Source organism: Triturus cristatus, chromosome 7 (genome assembly GCF_964204655.1).
Source record: "Triturus cristatus chromosome 7, aTriCri1.1, whole genome shotgun sequence".
In the NCBI taxonomy this organism is placed as follows: domain Eukaryota; kingdom Metazoa; phylum Chordata; class Amphibia; order Caudata; family Salamandridae; genus Triturus; species Triturus cristatus.
Window position 1 is genome coordinate 1,258,872,223 of NC_140590.1, and position 14,765 is coordinate 1,258,886,987.

Consider the following 14,765-nt stretch of genomic DNA (forward strand, 5'->3'; position numbering starts at 1 on the left):
GAATACCTATGTTTAAATGCGTGGGCACTTTAAAGCTAACACTACTTGCTTTGCCAGTGGTTGTTTATTCTCCTGCCTCTATTTGCCATCGTTCCTCCTTTCGATGCCCTGTTGCTGTTTCTTGTTTGCTTCACCCGCCCCCCTATCCCCTTGCTTCCCTGTACTCTGCGCACTCGCGTGAACACTTGCTTACGCCACCCCAACTTTCTTCTCTCTTTGTAAGAGAGAGTAACAGTGACTCAAATAAATAGCCATAATGTTTCCAACTTCAGCCTCAGGATCCTACGTACGACTGGTAATTGTAACATCAATTATAAACAGAGAATCTAAACCGCAGAAACGTATCGTATCAAGCGCTATATACAAATTCCTATGTTTCTCTCCACTTTTTATTCACCCCACGGCTGTCCATTCTCTCGTGCTGTCATCTCTTGCTCTCTTCGTCTGTCCCCCGGCCCGCGTGCCCCTCCCCCTTCTCTCAGCTGCCACAGGCCTCGTGCCAGCCGTGCCCTCGACAGAAATAGGACGCAGGTGTTAAGTGGGAGGTGGGGGCGCGAGGGCGGCGCCGAGATTCCTCGTGCGGACCCTCACTCAGTCTCAATCTAGCGCCGCGGCAGACTGCTGTGACAGCCCACGAGCGGGAGCGACCTCCACACTTCCAGGTCAGATTAATGCCCTTCGGTGTTTTAACAAGGTGGAATATGTGTAGCGGTTAGTGGGCCAGATTGCGTATTGAAGCACTATAAATCACACCTGTTTTCCATAGTGGGCTCCGTGGTTAGGGCTGTACCTCTGAGAGGTCGGTAGGGTTGGGGTAGAAGAAGCAATGGGGTCAGGTAGAGCATGCCTGTACCTCGCCCAGACCCAAAGGGCTTCTTCCCCGATATCTTGACGGGTCGATCCCCTATCATATAAGACTCCCCAACTCTGAGAGATACTGGCTATGGGGTGAGCGAATCTCTCACACTTGGGTAAGTTAGAGGAGGTTTTCGAGAGGAGTGTGGCCAAGGATACTTTTGGGGTTATGCCCTGCGTTTAAGTTCCTGGTGAACTCTTCGCTAACCTGCAAAAGATTGAGCACCCATTAAGGTTTGCCAGGAAAACACGGAAATCCCTTAGGAAGAGCCAAGAGTGAGTGGTGGGGGCCCGAGGTAAAATGGCCGACATGTTTATTAAATGTTACATGGAAGTTGGATCTGTTCTGAAAGTGGACCAGTTAAATACCACACGCTTGAGGAAAGTATTCATGTGACTGTGTGCTCCTCATCAGGCATGCAACTGGACCCAAACTTTGGGGGAGGGGAGGGAGTGGGGGGTGGGGGAGTGGGGGTTGTCTCCAAAGCCATGTCTACTAACATTGGTAAACAGGGCTTTACAACAACTAAATTTGTGCTGCCTTGAGGAAGACGTAATGTAGTTGAAATGTTTTTATTCCTCCAAACTTAGCATGTCTGCGGCCCTGTACAGCACACATTCCAATGTGGGAAAAGTTTTAAATCAGTCTAAGCATTGTGTATTGCACTGGCAGTGCAAAACCTGTCTCAGAGAACATGTGCACACCTTTGCATGGTGCAAAGGTGGGTGCTGGTGCAAATTAGACAAATTGTGCACAGCACTTGGGAAGAGAGCAGGAGCTCCATATGTCTGTCGACGTGTCACTGTCCTGCCCTCTCCCTTTTACCCAATGCAGTACAGCAACTTCGGCTACTGCTATGCGTTGTTTGAAATAATAGTCCCCAATAGATGTCATCTGCAGAGACTAAAATGACTGATAGAACCAGAATGCAATATTCCACGCCTCGTATCATGAATGGGTCGAAGCACTTTGAAAGTAAAACAAAGCACTACTAATATTTGTTTACTTTTTCATATATTTTTTTTACTTTGAAAAGCAAAATCCCTCACAGATTGTTTGTCTTCTCATTGCCTTGCACATTGTGACAAGCTTGTATCTCTGGCTTTTGTTGTTGTCTGGGTGTGCAGGGCATCCCCTCTGCTCATTTGTCTTTTGCATCCACGCGGACCTATCCTATTCTAATGGTTACCTTGAAGAGGCCTAGATCAGGCACAGAGAGCAGGGCTGAGGGGGCACGGGAGGTATGGGCATTTAAAGGCAGTCTCATCAAACAGTAAATGGCCTCCAGAATGCCAGTCGAATATTTGAGAACTCCAAGTCAGCAGTACACGGAAACAAAAAACCGCTGCACGATCCTTCGCCGGAAACGCGCCCAAAATCTGGAACTCAATCTCAGCAGATATCAGAACTATCTCGTCCTTCACAAAATTAAACAAGCATTGGAAATGCAATAGGCCTCGCCTTTTATTAAGTTAAAGCCATTTGCTTTGCTAATGGTATTGTATAGCAAAGCAAATGGCTTTAACTTAATGAAAGGCGAGACCTATTGCATTTTTAATGCTTGTTAGTCACTGGTTCTGGAGCAGTGACGCTGAATCCGGGGGCGGGGCTTGCGAAGTACGAGTCCCACATAAAGGAGCCGCGGTGGGCGCCAGCTGCTTCCTCTGTGGTTGCGTGTTCCCTACGCCAAGTCCAGTCCGGCTGTTCCTCCTGCTGAGAAGAGAGCAGAGAACCAGACCTGTGAGGTACACTCCACCACTCATGTATCGCATCAGTTCCCTCCCTGGGCACAGGGGACACGGGGGACTCGTGACACACGTGTCCTACCTTTTAAGTACACTGCTCTCTGCCCATGGGCTGTCTGGGGCCTACTCTTGGGGTGTCCTATGTGTAATAAAAGGGAAGGTTTAGGCTTGACATGTAGGTTAACTTGTCAGGTCGAGATGGCATATCAAACTGTGCACACAGGCTCCACAGTGGCAGGTCTGAGACATGTTTAAAAGGCTCCTTGAGTGTGTGGCACAATCAGTGCTGCAGGCCCACTAGTAGCATTTGATTTACAGGCCCTGGGCACATGCAGTGAACTCTACAGAGGACTTATTAGTAAATCAAATATGCCAATCATGGAGAAACCAATTGCCATTACATTTTAGACACAGAACACATGCACTTTAGCACTGGTAGCAGTGAAAAAGCCCACAGAGTCCTAAAGAGAGCAAAAACGAAGTTCACAACATAGTCAGAAGAGGAGGTCAGAAAGCAAAATTTCACGGGAACCCATGACAAAAGACGCCAGGTCGAACAGTCACCTTGTTTGATTGTCTCTGAACTGTGTTCTGCACAGTCCCCTGCTGTTGTATCCTTCCTCCTTTGCTTTGAAGTAGCCTCAGCAACATAATAGTGCATTCCAAAGCAAATGAACAAGCAAAAAACGTTTGCATTAAAATGTTATATGTTCTCACTGAAAATCCATGTTCAGATTTGTAGTATTCATCAAATCAATCTGACACATGGCTGATAGATACGTATTGGCCTTGGAAAAAAGATATATATATCCTTGGAAATGATGTCATGCTGTAGAGACCTTTATGCAGAACTCAGTGTGTGGAATCGCTGTGCAGATTGATTGATGCAAGATAGCTCAGTAGGTTAATATCCTGCTCTGGACATCTGCTTAGAACTTTCAGGCTATGTTCTGGGGTGTTGACCTTTTCCACCTTCTGGGGCCGACGATGTGATTCCCGGTGCTACTAGTGACAATAGTGACATCTGTCATTTACAAAAGCTGAGCTGCTGTAGAACAGTGGACTGAGCACAGCATGAAAGAGGTCTTTAGTTACTCTCTGGGGCGGTCGTAGAATTCAACATGGAGGAAAATGTACATTTTGTAAACATCTGTACAGTATGTTTCTGTAATAATACACACAAGGCCAGTTCAGGGCACATGCATAGTTATTGTTATGTGTCATTTATTTTGCGCACAGTCTTCCACTGTCGTGTTATCTCATGGAACACCACATGACCTTCCGAGGTCATTTACCAATCCTTTTGACCCCGGAAGCACGGAACTCGCTGGAACTGTCTCTAAGGACATTTTCCTGGAGAAAGTCTACTGTATTGGAGCTTGAAAGATTGGCAGAAACCAGTTGAACACATTCTTTGGAGATCTACACGATTCCTCCCCGATGGACACATCACAGCGCTCGACTTGCAGAGTTTTGATGTACACACTCTGCCCCTTTCCTAACTTAACACCTTGCATGGTGGTGGCTGGCAGACAGTGCAGCGGAATGCAGCTCAGAGCACATCGCCTAGGTGCCGCCCTGCCAGGGGCTGCTCTGGGTCCGAATGAAATCGGTTTACGGCAGGTGGAGCCTGCCACCCTTGGCACACGCTCGCCATCACACTGCCAGTCCCCTCCACTGGCACCTGCATGTGTTGTGTCCTGACCCTTCAGTGCAACAGACGAGTTTGAAAAACTGTATTTCCATTATGTGTCGAATGGAGTGGCAGGTTGGCTTTGGTTGGTTGACACTGGGAATGTGTCCGGAATTAAATTCCGGACAGAGTGAAACTGCTGTTTCCAGTACACTAGGATCTGGCCTCTCTGCTGGTGTCAGCACGTGTAATACCCCCCTGTCTCCCGTGCACTGCACTATACCATTGTGCACTGTGGGTAAACGCCCAGCTATGGAGGCATGCGTGTGTTTACGGTTGTTGCACTGTAGATTTTGCTGTCACACGGGCTTTAAATCGCATGAATGTGGTGCTACCAGTTATTAATCCGGTTACAAGAAGCGGCCAATAGGAACGAAGCATTTACCTGGACCGGCAGAGATGACTTCCGGCGTCTGTGAAGAGGAAGTGACAGGTGGATGCAGGACTCAAGAAAGGTGGTCTCTCGCCCCCGGGGTCTTGCAAGAGTTGAGGGGGGCCCAAAGTGGAGGCACAGTCGGGCACCAGTGCCAGCATCGACGAATCTTTCTGAAGTCACAGAGCAAAAGAAAACTGGCTTCAAAATGAGGAAACGGGGCATGTGATCTGACAGAGATTAGGAAGTGTGCACCCTGGGGTTTCCTGCCAGCCCTCAGTGCCACCCAGCCAGAGGGGCTGCGGGTGGAGGTGGGTGGAGGCCACGAGACTGGGTCAGAGTTTGAGCACCGGAGACAAGACCATCCCCCCTCCTTCAAGCGGCAGCGAACATGTCAGAACAAGTGCTCGCTGCACTGGTCCCCTCCCATCACCTCAGCCCTCCTTATCCTCCTACCCCCAACACTTAGTTTCTCTGCCCTGCTCCCCTCCTGATCTCCTCGGCCCTCCTCGCCCCAGCCCTTTATCTCCTTGCCCGCACACCCCCTCAGCCTCTCCGCCCCAGTCCTGATCCTCCTCCTGCTGCTGCCTCTGGCCCGACTCTCTGCTCTCCCCACTCCGGGGTGAGTCCTCGCCACCGGTGCCCAGCCCCCGGGGCACATCTAGTCCCGCAGTCTCACCGGGCTTCGGGCACCGAGGCCTCCTGTGGCCGCCTCACGGAGTCCCTGTGTCAGCACCGGTGACGGTGCACGCGGCCTCAACCTCCGGTTCACCAGCGCGAACCCCGCACGAGGCCTGAAGTGTCGTCCTCGATGGCGCCTGAAACTGGTGGCGGCAGCGCGTGACGTCACGTGCCGTGGGGCAGTGCCCGCCGAGCTACCGCCATCATGCAGCCTGAGATGCGGATAGGGTGAGATCACCTAACATGGCTGCCGACCAAGAAAGACAGAGTACAGCCTAGTGTTACGGGCCCTGAAGACGCGGCCTGGAGTGGAGAAACAGACAGTTGTTGCAATTTAAGGTGTCGAATCGCGACCCTGAGGTTGGACTATTTTAATTAAATATGGCTGCCGGATTCTCGGCACGTGAGTCGGGGGAGGACGCCTTCAGGAAACTGTTCAAGTTTTACCGGCGCCGAAATATGGCACCAGACTTTTCTGCAGTCACCGACTTCTCATCTAATAGAGGTACTGACTGCAAGGTAAGAACCCTCAACGGAAACAAGCAACACCAACAACACCTCCCGCTTTTTTTTCTCTTTTAGAGTCGTTCCAGTTGGACTGGCTCGCGAGCCGTCCCAGTTGGGCTGTCTCGCATGACTGGTTTCTTATCTTTATGGGGCCATGTGCTTGCCCCCATAAAGTTAAAAAAACCTTTTACGCCAGCAGTAAGTCGGGACAGCCAGTCCAACTGGGACGGCTCTAAAAGAGAAAAGTGTACGTCACTAGACGCTCTTTTCCAATGGCTGGCCACCTTTTAGCATAAACGGTGACGCCAGCCAATGGAAAAGAGGGGCGGGGCTTAAAGCCCACTAGAGAAATCTACCCTAAAACGTTAAATCTCGCCAGCGAGACTGCGCATGTCTGCGCAGTCCTACGCCAGGCGAGACCTACAAAACAACTAAAAATACTTTTTCTCAACTGCTCCCTCCGGAAGGGATAGCCCCCGCCTCAACGCAAATCCCTAATCGCCGTTGCGCTCTGACACTGTATCACAATGTCCTACCTGCTCTCTGACCACCTCATGTTCCTTCCCCCGCTAAGGGTTCATCCCAAGACAAAGTGCACTAATTGAGGTTATCTCAGGTCACACGTACTACCTCAATACTGCACAGCACACTTGGACCTCCCTATCCTATATGTATAACACTCCTTTCTAACCTCCCCCTGTTCCTCCCCCCCTTAAAGGTTCATCCCAAGTCAAAGTTCACCAATAGAGGTTATCTCAGGACTCATGTACTACCTCAATACTGCATAAACAACAATTGATGGACAGAATGCAGAACAATATCATACACTCACCCCAGTCCAGAGATCTGGGCCTAAATCCATCGTTTTTTTGCTCACCATGCCATTCCAGTTTGAACCCAGCCATATGCAAATCAGTCTTGACCCTGTGCCCAATGTGAACTGTCCAGCCCAAACTGCCAGGCCACGTCCTCCCTGGACTGGAACCAAGCATCCTAGGACCGGTTTCGGGGTTTCACCCCTCTTCAGCCAGGATAGCTTGACTCCAGTGGCATGGCGAGCACGGGACCCACATCTGGGCATACCCGTCCCACTCGGGGTAACAACTGCAAAAACAACAATTGATGGACAGAATGCAGAACAATGTCATACATTCACGCCAGCACAGAGATCTGGGCCTAAATCCATCGTTTTTTTGCTCACCATGCCATTTCAGTTTGAACCCATCCATATGCAAATCAGTCTTGACCCTGTGCCCAATGGGAACAGTTCAGCCCACAGTGCCAGGTCCTCCCTGGACTGGAACCAAGCATCCTAGGACCGGTTTCGGGGTTTCACCCCTCTTCAGCCAGGATAGCTTGACTCCAGTGGCATGGCGAGCACGGGACCCACGTCTGGGCACACCCGTCCCACTCGGGGTGACAACTGCAAAAACAACAATTGATGGACAGAATGCAAAACAACGTCATGCATTCACCTCAGTACAGAGATCTGGGCCTAAATCCATCATTTTTTTGCTCGCCATTCCAGTTTGAACCCAGCCATATGCAAATCAGTCTTGACCCTGTGCCCAATGGGAACAGTCCAGCCCGCACTGCTAGGTCCTCCCTGGACTGGAACCAAGCCTCCTAGGACCGGTTCCGGGGTTTCACCCCTCTTCAGCCAGGATAGCTTGACTACAGTGGCATGGCGAGCACGGGACCCACGTCTGGGCACACCCGTCCCACTCGGGGTGACAACTGCAAAAACAGCAATTGATGGACAGAATGCAGAACATTGTCATACATTCACCCCAGTACAGGGCCTAAATGGGCCTAAATCCATCGTTTTTTAACACTCCGTCCATCATCCCCTTTGGTTTTGCTTTATTCGGCCTAAGTTGGCAGGATAGGCCCAGACGTGGGTCCCTTGCTCACTTTGTGACTCTATTCAAGCTAGCCTGGCTGATGACGGCTGATTAGCCAGAAACCGGTCCCAGGATGCTTGTTTCCGGTCCAGGGAAGATATGGCTTGGCAGTTCGGGCTGGACTGTTCCTATGAGGCACAGGGTCAGACGGATTTGCATATGGCCATGTGTGAACTTGGGTGGTGGAGTGAGCTAAAGAATGATGATGGATTAAATCCAGATCAGTTGACTGGGGGTGAGTGCTTGCAATGTTCAACACTCCGTCCATCATCCCCTTTGGTTTTGCTTTGTTCGCCCTAAGTTGACAGGGTATGCCCAGATGTGGGTCCCTTGCTCACTTTGCCACTGGATTCAAGCTAGCCTGGCTGATGACGGCTGATTAGCCAGAAATCGGTTCCAGGATGCTTGTTTCCGTTCCTGGGAAGACATGGCTTGGCAGTTCGGGCTGGACTGTTTTTGCATATGGCCATGTCTGAACTGGGGTGGCGGAGTGAGCTAAAGAATGATGATGGATTAAACCCAGATCACTTGACTGGGGGTGAGTGCTTGCAATGTCCAACACTCCGTCCATCATCCCCTTTGGTTTTGCTTTGCTCGCCCTAAGTTGGCAGGGTATGCCCAGACATGGGTCCCTTGCTCACCTTGCCACTGGATTCAAGCTAGCCTGGCTGATGATGGCTGATTAGCCAGAAACCGGTCCCAGGATGCTTGTTTCCGGTCCAGGGAAGACATGGCTTGGCAGTTCGGGGATGGACTGTTCGCATGAGGCACAGGGTCAGACTGATTTGCATATTGCCATGTCTGAACTGGGGTGGCGGAGTGAGCTAAAGAATGATGATGGATTAAACACAGATCAGTTGACTGGGGGTGAGTGCTTGCAATGTTCAACACTCCGTCCATCATCCCCTTTGGTTTTGCTTTACCTCAATACTGCACAGCACACTTGGACCTCCGAACCCATATGTATAACACTGCTCTACGATATGACTCTTGCGAAAAACTGCTGAGGTTCAACCCAAGACAGCGTGCACTAATCGGGGTTATCTCTGGACTCACGTACTACCTCAATACTGCACAGCCCACTTGGACCGCCAAACCTATATGTATAACACTGCTATACTATATGACTCTTGTGAAAAACTGCTGTGGTTCAACCCAAGACAATGTGCACTAATCGAAGCTATCTCAGGACTCACGTACTACCTCAGTACTGCACAGCACACTTGGACTTCCGAACCAATATGTAGAACAAGATAACAGGCTCTATTATATGACTCTTGCGAAAAACTGCTGTAAAGCGCTCCAATACACCCGGGTCCGGCCAGCGCTATATAAAACTCCTTAAATAAATAAATAATAAACATGGGGATAGGGGGCACTAAAGCCCTCTTAGCACAATGGGGTTTGTGCCCCTGCTCCTCACACAGGATACCTTTTATTCTCAGTTTACAAGGCCCAAGCTACATTGCTTCTCATTAACTTGAAAGGCCTAGTCTGCTGCTGTGATTCCAATTATTGTCACCCCACAATGCATTGACAAATGGATGGTAGGTTACATATGTCACATGACAGCACACCTACTGCTTGTAAAATGTATGAAAGAAATTACCAATCTGAAATTGATTATTAATTTATTTTTATAATTCCACTGATTGTCTTTACATTTATAGTAAAGAACCACAATTTCACACAGCATTGGCATGTATTACAATTTGACATAGATACAAATAACGAGATATGCATATATACCGCAGTAGGTCATATCTCGGGTTTTGTGTGTGAATCTTATGTGAAAAAGGTCGTAGGCAAAAAAAGTCCAAATGTAGCCAAAAGGTAAATCTCCACAAGGTAGTTTATTGTTCCAGTTACAGAAGATGACGTTGGTAGATAAGATGGTAAATAAGATGTAAGGTAACCCCACCAGAAGCAGCCTCCCAGCTGCTTAGCCTGGACACACCAACTGTCACTCAGCACATCACCAGGCACGAAAGCATTCCGTGACATCACCACACATTCCAACAGTCATCCTGGCTGAGCAGTAGGGAATATGTGACTAACAGAAAGGAGAGGCGACAATCAAGTCACAACAAAAACCAAAATGCGCTACCCTTTGATGTCATATTTTGGTGCCTCTAGATAGATATACCGGTTTCTCCAGTAATTCAATACTTCCTTAAACTACTAGTCAAGCTGTAGTGATTAGCTGCGTTTGTGACCTGCTACCTATTTTTGTGAGAAGAAGTGGTTTATTTTTTAAGTTGATGTGAGTCGTAGTGATTTGTGTCAAATGTGGATTAATGGTAAAATGACTCTGAGATATCTTGTAGTGAATGGGCTGAGATGCGTTTCAGTGGTTAAGATGATATGTTGTTGATTAAATTTAAATATGGTCTAGTGGATAGGCTCAGATGGGGGTAAGAGACTGGTTCTGGAGCCGGGTTCTAATCTCAGCGTCACTACTTATCCAGATTGTGTGATGCTGAATGGAAGTTGGGAGGAGGTGGGAAGAATCATAGTTTGTTAATAAACAGCTGGGAAAAATGTGTGCCTGCTTGATATGGTTTGTCATACCTAAGGAAAGATGGGTATCAGAGCACTGACCCACCATTTTGACTTGGCTGGCCAAGGAAGAGAAGTCAGAGTCTGGGATTCTGTGAGGAATTTATTCTCACTACCCGTTCTTTCACTATGCCTGCTGGGTTTTGTTTTAATGTTACTGTTTCATTGTTGTGTCATGTTATTGGGTGTAGACTAGATACACGGTGCCTGTTAGATATACGTCAATGAAGAAACAAGTACTAAATGTGCATTGTGCCCTTATTCAGGTGAGAAAGGCTTCCGCTCATTCAGCAATCAGTTGGTTGCTTGAATTTTGGAGTGTTGTTCCTTTATTTCTTATCCCTTTATGTCGGTAATCATATGTACTATCAGTCAGGGCCAACGCAGCATCAGTGCCTGCTGAGCTCCATGCTTTGTGGGAGGAGTATATAAAAAATTAGTTGGAAGATACTGTTTCTGTAAGGAGAGTGAAAGTAGTGTCTCTACCGCATCTGGGTGCAGGGCCGGACTGGGAACCTCAACCAGCCCGTGTTGATTGCTCCTCGAACTGCCCTTGGAGCAGGGGTCATAGAGGGCAGGTGGGGAGGGGGATGTCCCTGCCTGACCGGCCCTGGGAGCAGGGGCCAAAATTGAAGCATTACTGCAAAACTGGCTCCCACATGAGGAAAAACGGCCCTCACAGGCACAAAACCTGCTCCCACCCCTCCGGCTCACCGGGGAACTATCCGGTGCCCGCTACAGCCAGTCAGGCCCTGTCTGGGTATGAAAGGCTTTCATAACCTAACATATTCAATTGGGGGAGCAGTGGTCCAATGCACTCCCAATTTAGACAGATGATTAGAATGTGTCAAAACAAAGATCACCTGACTAATGGAGTATTCCAGTTTCCTTACCTTTAAAGCCCCCATTGACAGAGAACAGCACTTAAAAAGTATATATCTTCCCCACTTCAACCATTGGGTGACCACACTGAGTGATGGCATCATGTCAGGAGTGTTATTTTGCACAGAGATACTGATTTTGACTCATATTGCCTGTGTTCTGACCTTAAGATATCGCAACTTGTAACTATACAACCGTTGGAACCTGCACTGGACATCTATGGCGCCCCCCACTCTTATCCTGCTACATGCCCCTGCAGCTCAGCCCCCTGCGAGTAGGAAAAACTGCTTTAGCGGAAGACCTACTTCCTGCGACATAGGTACGGAGCGGCCGGAGGGGAGGGGCCTGGGATCGTTGCCGAGGTTGCCTGAGGGACTGGGACATCTGTGGGATACTCAGGAGCCCCCGGAGTGGGGCGCGTGTCCTGGGAACTTCCCCTTCACCCGGCGGCTGCTAAATGAATAACAAAGCCGAGAGAGTCCAAAGGGCATGCAGCTCATGGACGAATGCGCTACAGGGACTGACAAGGAAGAACCCCCAGTCGGGGAGACCCTGCTACAATGAGTGCCTCTCTCTTTCCAACCCAACTCCCTAAAATGGCCCCCATAAGTATGCCCTTGTCCAAAGCGCTCCTACTCCCCTTGTTGGGGATGGATCCAGCATCTTTGCCCTGGAGTCTCAGAGACCCCTCTGAGAGAGTCCACAGAGACAAGGGTGTCACACATAGTGGAGATCTGGGATTGATCCCCTTTCCACTGGAAACCGTATCCTACCCTGCCGGATGTCGGACACTGTATTCACACTAGGTTTCCTCCCCCCTCCCCCCACCTTTTCCCTCCTTCAGTCTTCTCAGTGTGCCTGTGACCAAAGCACTCCTCTCCCCTTTTTGGGGAGTGATCCAACATCTATGCCTTGGAGTCTCAGCGACCCCGCTGAGAGAGTCAACCGCGTCAAGGGAATCACACATAACGGAGGACTGGGAATGACCCCTCTACCGCGGGGAACCATTTCCCACCCAGCCGGACGTCAGACACAGTTACTTCCTCGTTTCCATACTGTGTCTTCTACCCCCTCCCCCACCTCTTCCCTCCTTCACTCTTTGCCTACCTTCCCTATTCCTTTCCTCTCTCCCCTGAATTTCTCTTCCCCTGCCTACTTTGTTTATCCTTATGCCTATGCTCCGCTTAATCTCCCTCCCCGCTACCCTTTTACATTACCCCCTTACCCTTCTACATGCCTTGAACCAACGGATGTAACCTGTAACGTATGTACCTTCTGTAACAATGTGTAATTTGTAACCTATGTAACTCGCCTCATGTAAAGCGCTCTGATACCTCCGGGTCTAGCCAGCGCTATATAAAACTCAAGTAAATAAAATATCATTTTACATCCACACACTAAGGGCATGATTACGATGATGGTGGGACCGCCACCGACAGCCCGTCGGTAGTGGTCTCACCGCCAACGCAATACTGATTACCGCCCGCCACTTTAGGATGGTGAGGGGATGGTTGGCGGTCGAAGAGACCGACCGCCACGGATCCAACGGGCTCAAGGAACCCGTTGGTCCGTCGGAGTGACTTGTATCTCCACAAAATTGGCAGGGCATGCCAGGGACCGCCGTAGGGATTACAATGTCCCTTCCCACCGTTTCATGAAAATTTTGTGCTGCAGCATGTGCTGTGGCCCGCAGCACCAATACAAAATATACACTTTGAGACCACTTTGAAGGCAATCGCATCGTGATTCAGGGTGCAGGACCGCCTACAGCTTGTTAGGCAGTCCCGTTTCCCACCAACGTGGCAGTGAGACGTAAGTCCGACCGCCATTCTAATCAGGCCCAAAGTACTTCCCATCAGTGCCAGGGAATACTCTGCAATATGTGCTTTTTAAGACTCCAAAAATATTTATGCTTTTAGCTAATGTTTGTTTTTTACATTGACATGGGCCTGGCAGCTTCCACCTACAGTAACGTATCGCAAAAACCATGGCGAAATCAAAACAAGCATTGGCAAAACCTAAATGCTTGGAACCAACACCAAAACTATTGACTTTGCCAATGCTTGTTTAAATGCAGGACTAATATTGTCAATTCATTTATATCCACATAAAAAACTAAATGTATATGTCACCTGGCTGAGAATGATGCCCCCCATAATAGCAAGCACCATACACTAACATACAACAAAACATGTCTGAACAGAATTTGGTGTTCAGACAAAATATTGAGTTTGAGATATCGCATGCAGAAATATTAGGGGGAAATATCGTGCTGCAACAATATTGTAATGCAGGAATATCATTGTGAAGAATATAGATTTTTTAGGTTAATAATATCGTTTCCAAGAATATAGTTGTTGTAAAAATAGTTTTTAATAATATAGTTGTAAAAAAAACAGTTTTTTAATTATCTTTATGTGTGTTATTTTATATTTACATTTTTGGGGGTTATGATCATTTGCATAATTGTGAATTATATTTTTAAATCTGGTTTGTAATGTTAAGTGGTTTATAATTTGTAATTTAATTATAATAGTAATTTATGTTGTCATAGCGGGTTGCTATGTTTGTAGGGGTGTATGGTGGGAAGTTAATTAAGTATAATTAATTAATAATGGATTATTAATGTATTAATAATTATGTAATTGATTATTAATTATGTAAATTGTGTAATTACATGTTTATGTTATTTGTTAGGTGCAGGTTGCTGTGTTTGTAGCGGTATAGGGTGAAATGTTAATTAATACTTAATTAACAGTTAATTAACAATTTACTAATAATTATGTAATTGATTATTAATTATATACATTTTTTAATAATTTTATTTTTTAAGTTAATTGTTAGATGCGGTATGTAGGGCTTGCAGGGGTATATAGTGTGGGACGATAATAATTAATTAATATGTTAATTAATGCATAATTATTAATTGATTAATTAACTTAACATGAATACTCCATTTATTAATTGTTGATTTAGTATTAATATTTAATTAGCTAATAATTATTTTAATTGTGTTACATTTATTTATTTATCTTATAATTTAAGTGTGGGCTGCTAGGTTTGGGGGGCATAGTGTGGGAAGTTAATTAAGTTATAAATAATTGTCCAATTTGTTTTAATTGATAATTAATTTTAAAAAATTGGTTAATCATTATTTAATTATTTTTGGTTAATTTATAAAGTTTATATTAAGAGTTTTATATTTTTATTAAATGAAAAAGTTTATGTTTCTTGTATGTTATGTGTTTGAAGTGAAGTACTTTTCCTACTGTTATGGGAATAGTACATTTTACCCCTCCGAAGTCCAGCACTTTCTCCACTGTTGCACAGACTGGAGTGGGAATAGTAACTTTTACCTCTCCTGAGTCCAACATTTACCCTACTGTTGCACAGACTGGAGTGGGAATAGTAAATGTTACCCCTCTGACCTCCAATGCTTTCCCTACTGTTGCACAGACTGGAGTGGGTATGATGTATGTATCACTCCCAGATTTTAATAATTGTTAATGATGTTTAAATATATTTATTATGATTATTATTAGTAAATTTTATTACTTGTCTAGTA

The 14,765-nt window shown here is 47.0% G+C and overlaps 1 protein-coding gene across 1 annotated transcript in view; it reads left to right on the forward strand.

The window, feature by feature from the left end:
* Positions 1 to 516: 516 nt before the first annotated feature.
* Positions 517 to 14,765, forward strand: part of TRIM72 (tripartite motif containing 72) — an 85,771-nt gene continuing 71,522 nt past the window's right edge. The window contains exon 1 of the mRNA XM_085618754.1: positions 517 to 662. The gene's annotated coding sequence lies outside the window, so the exon portion shown is untranslated. The remainder of the gene's footprint in view (positions 663 to 14,765) is intronic.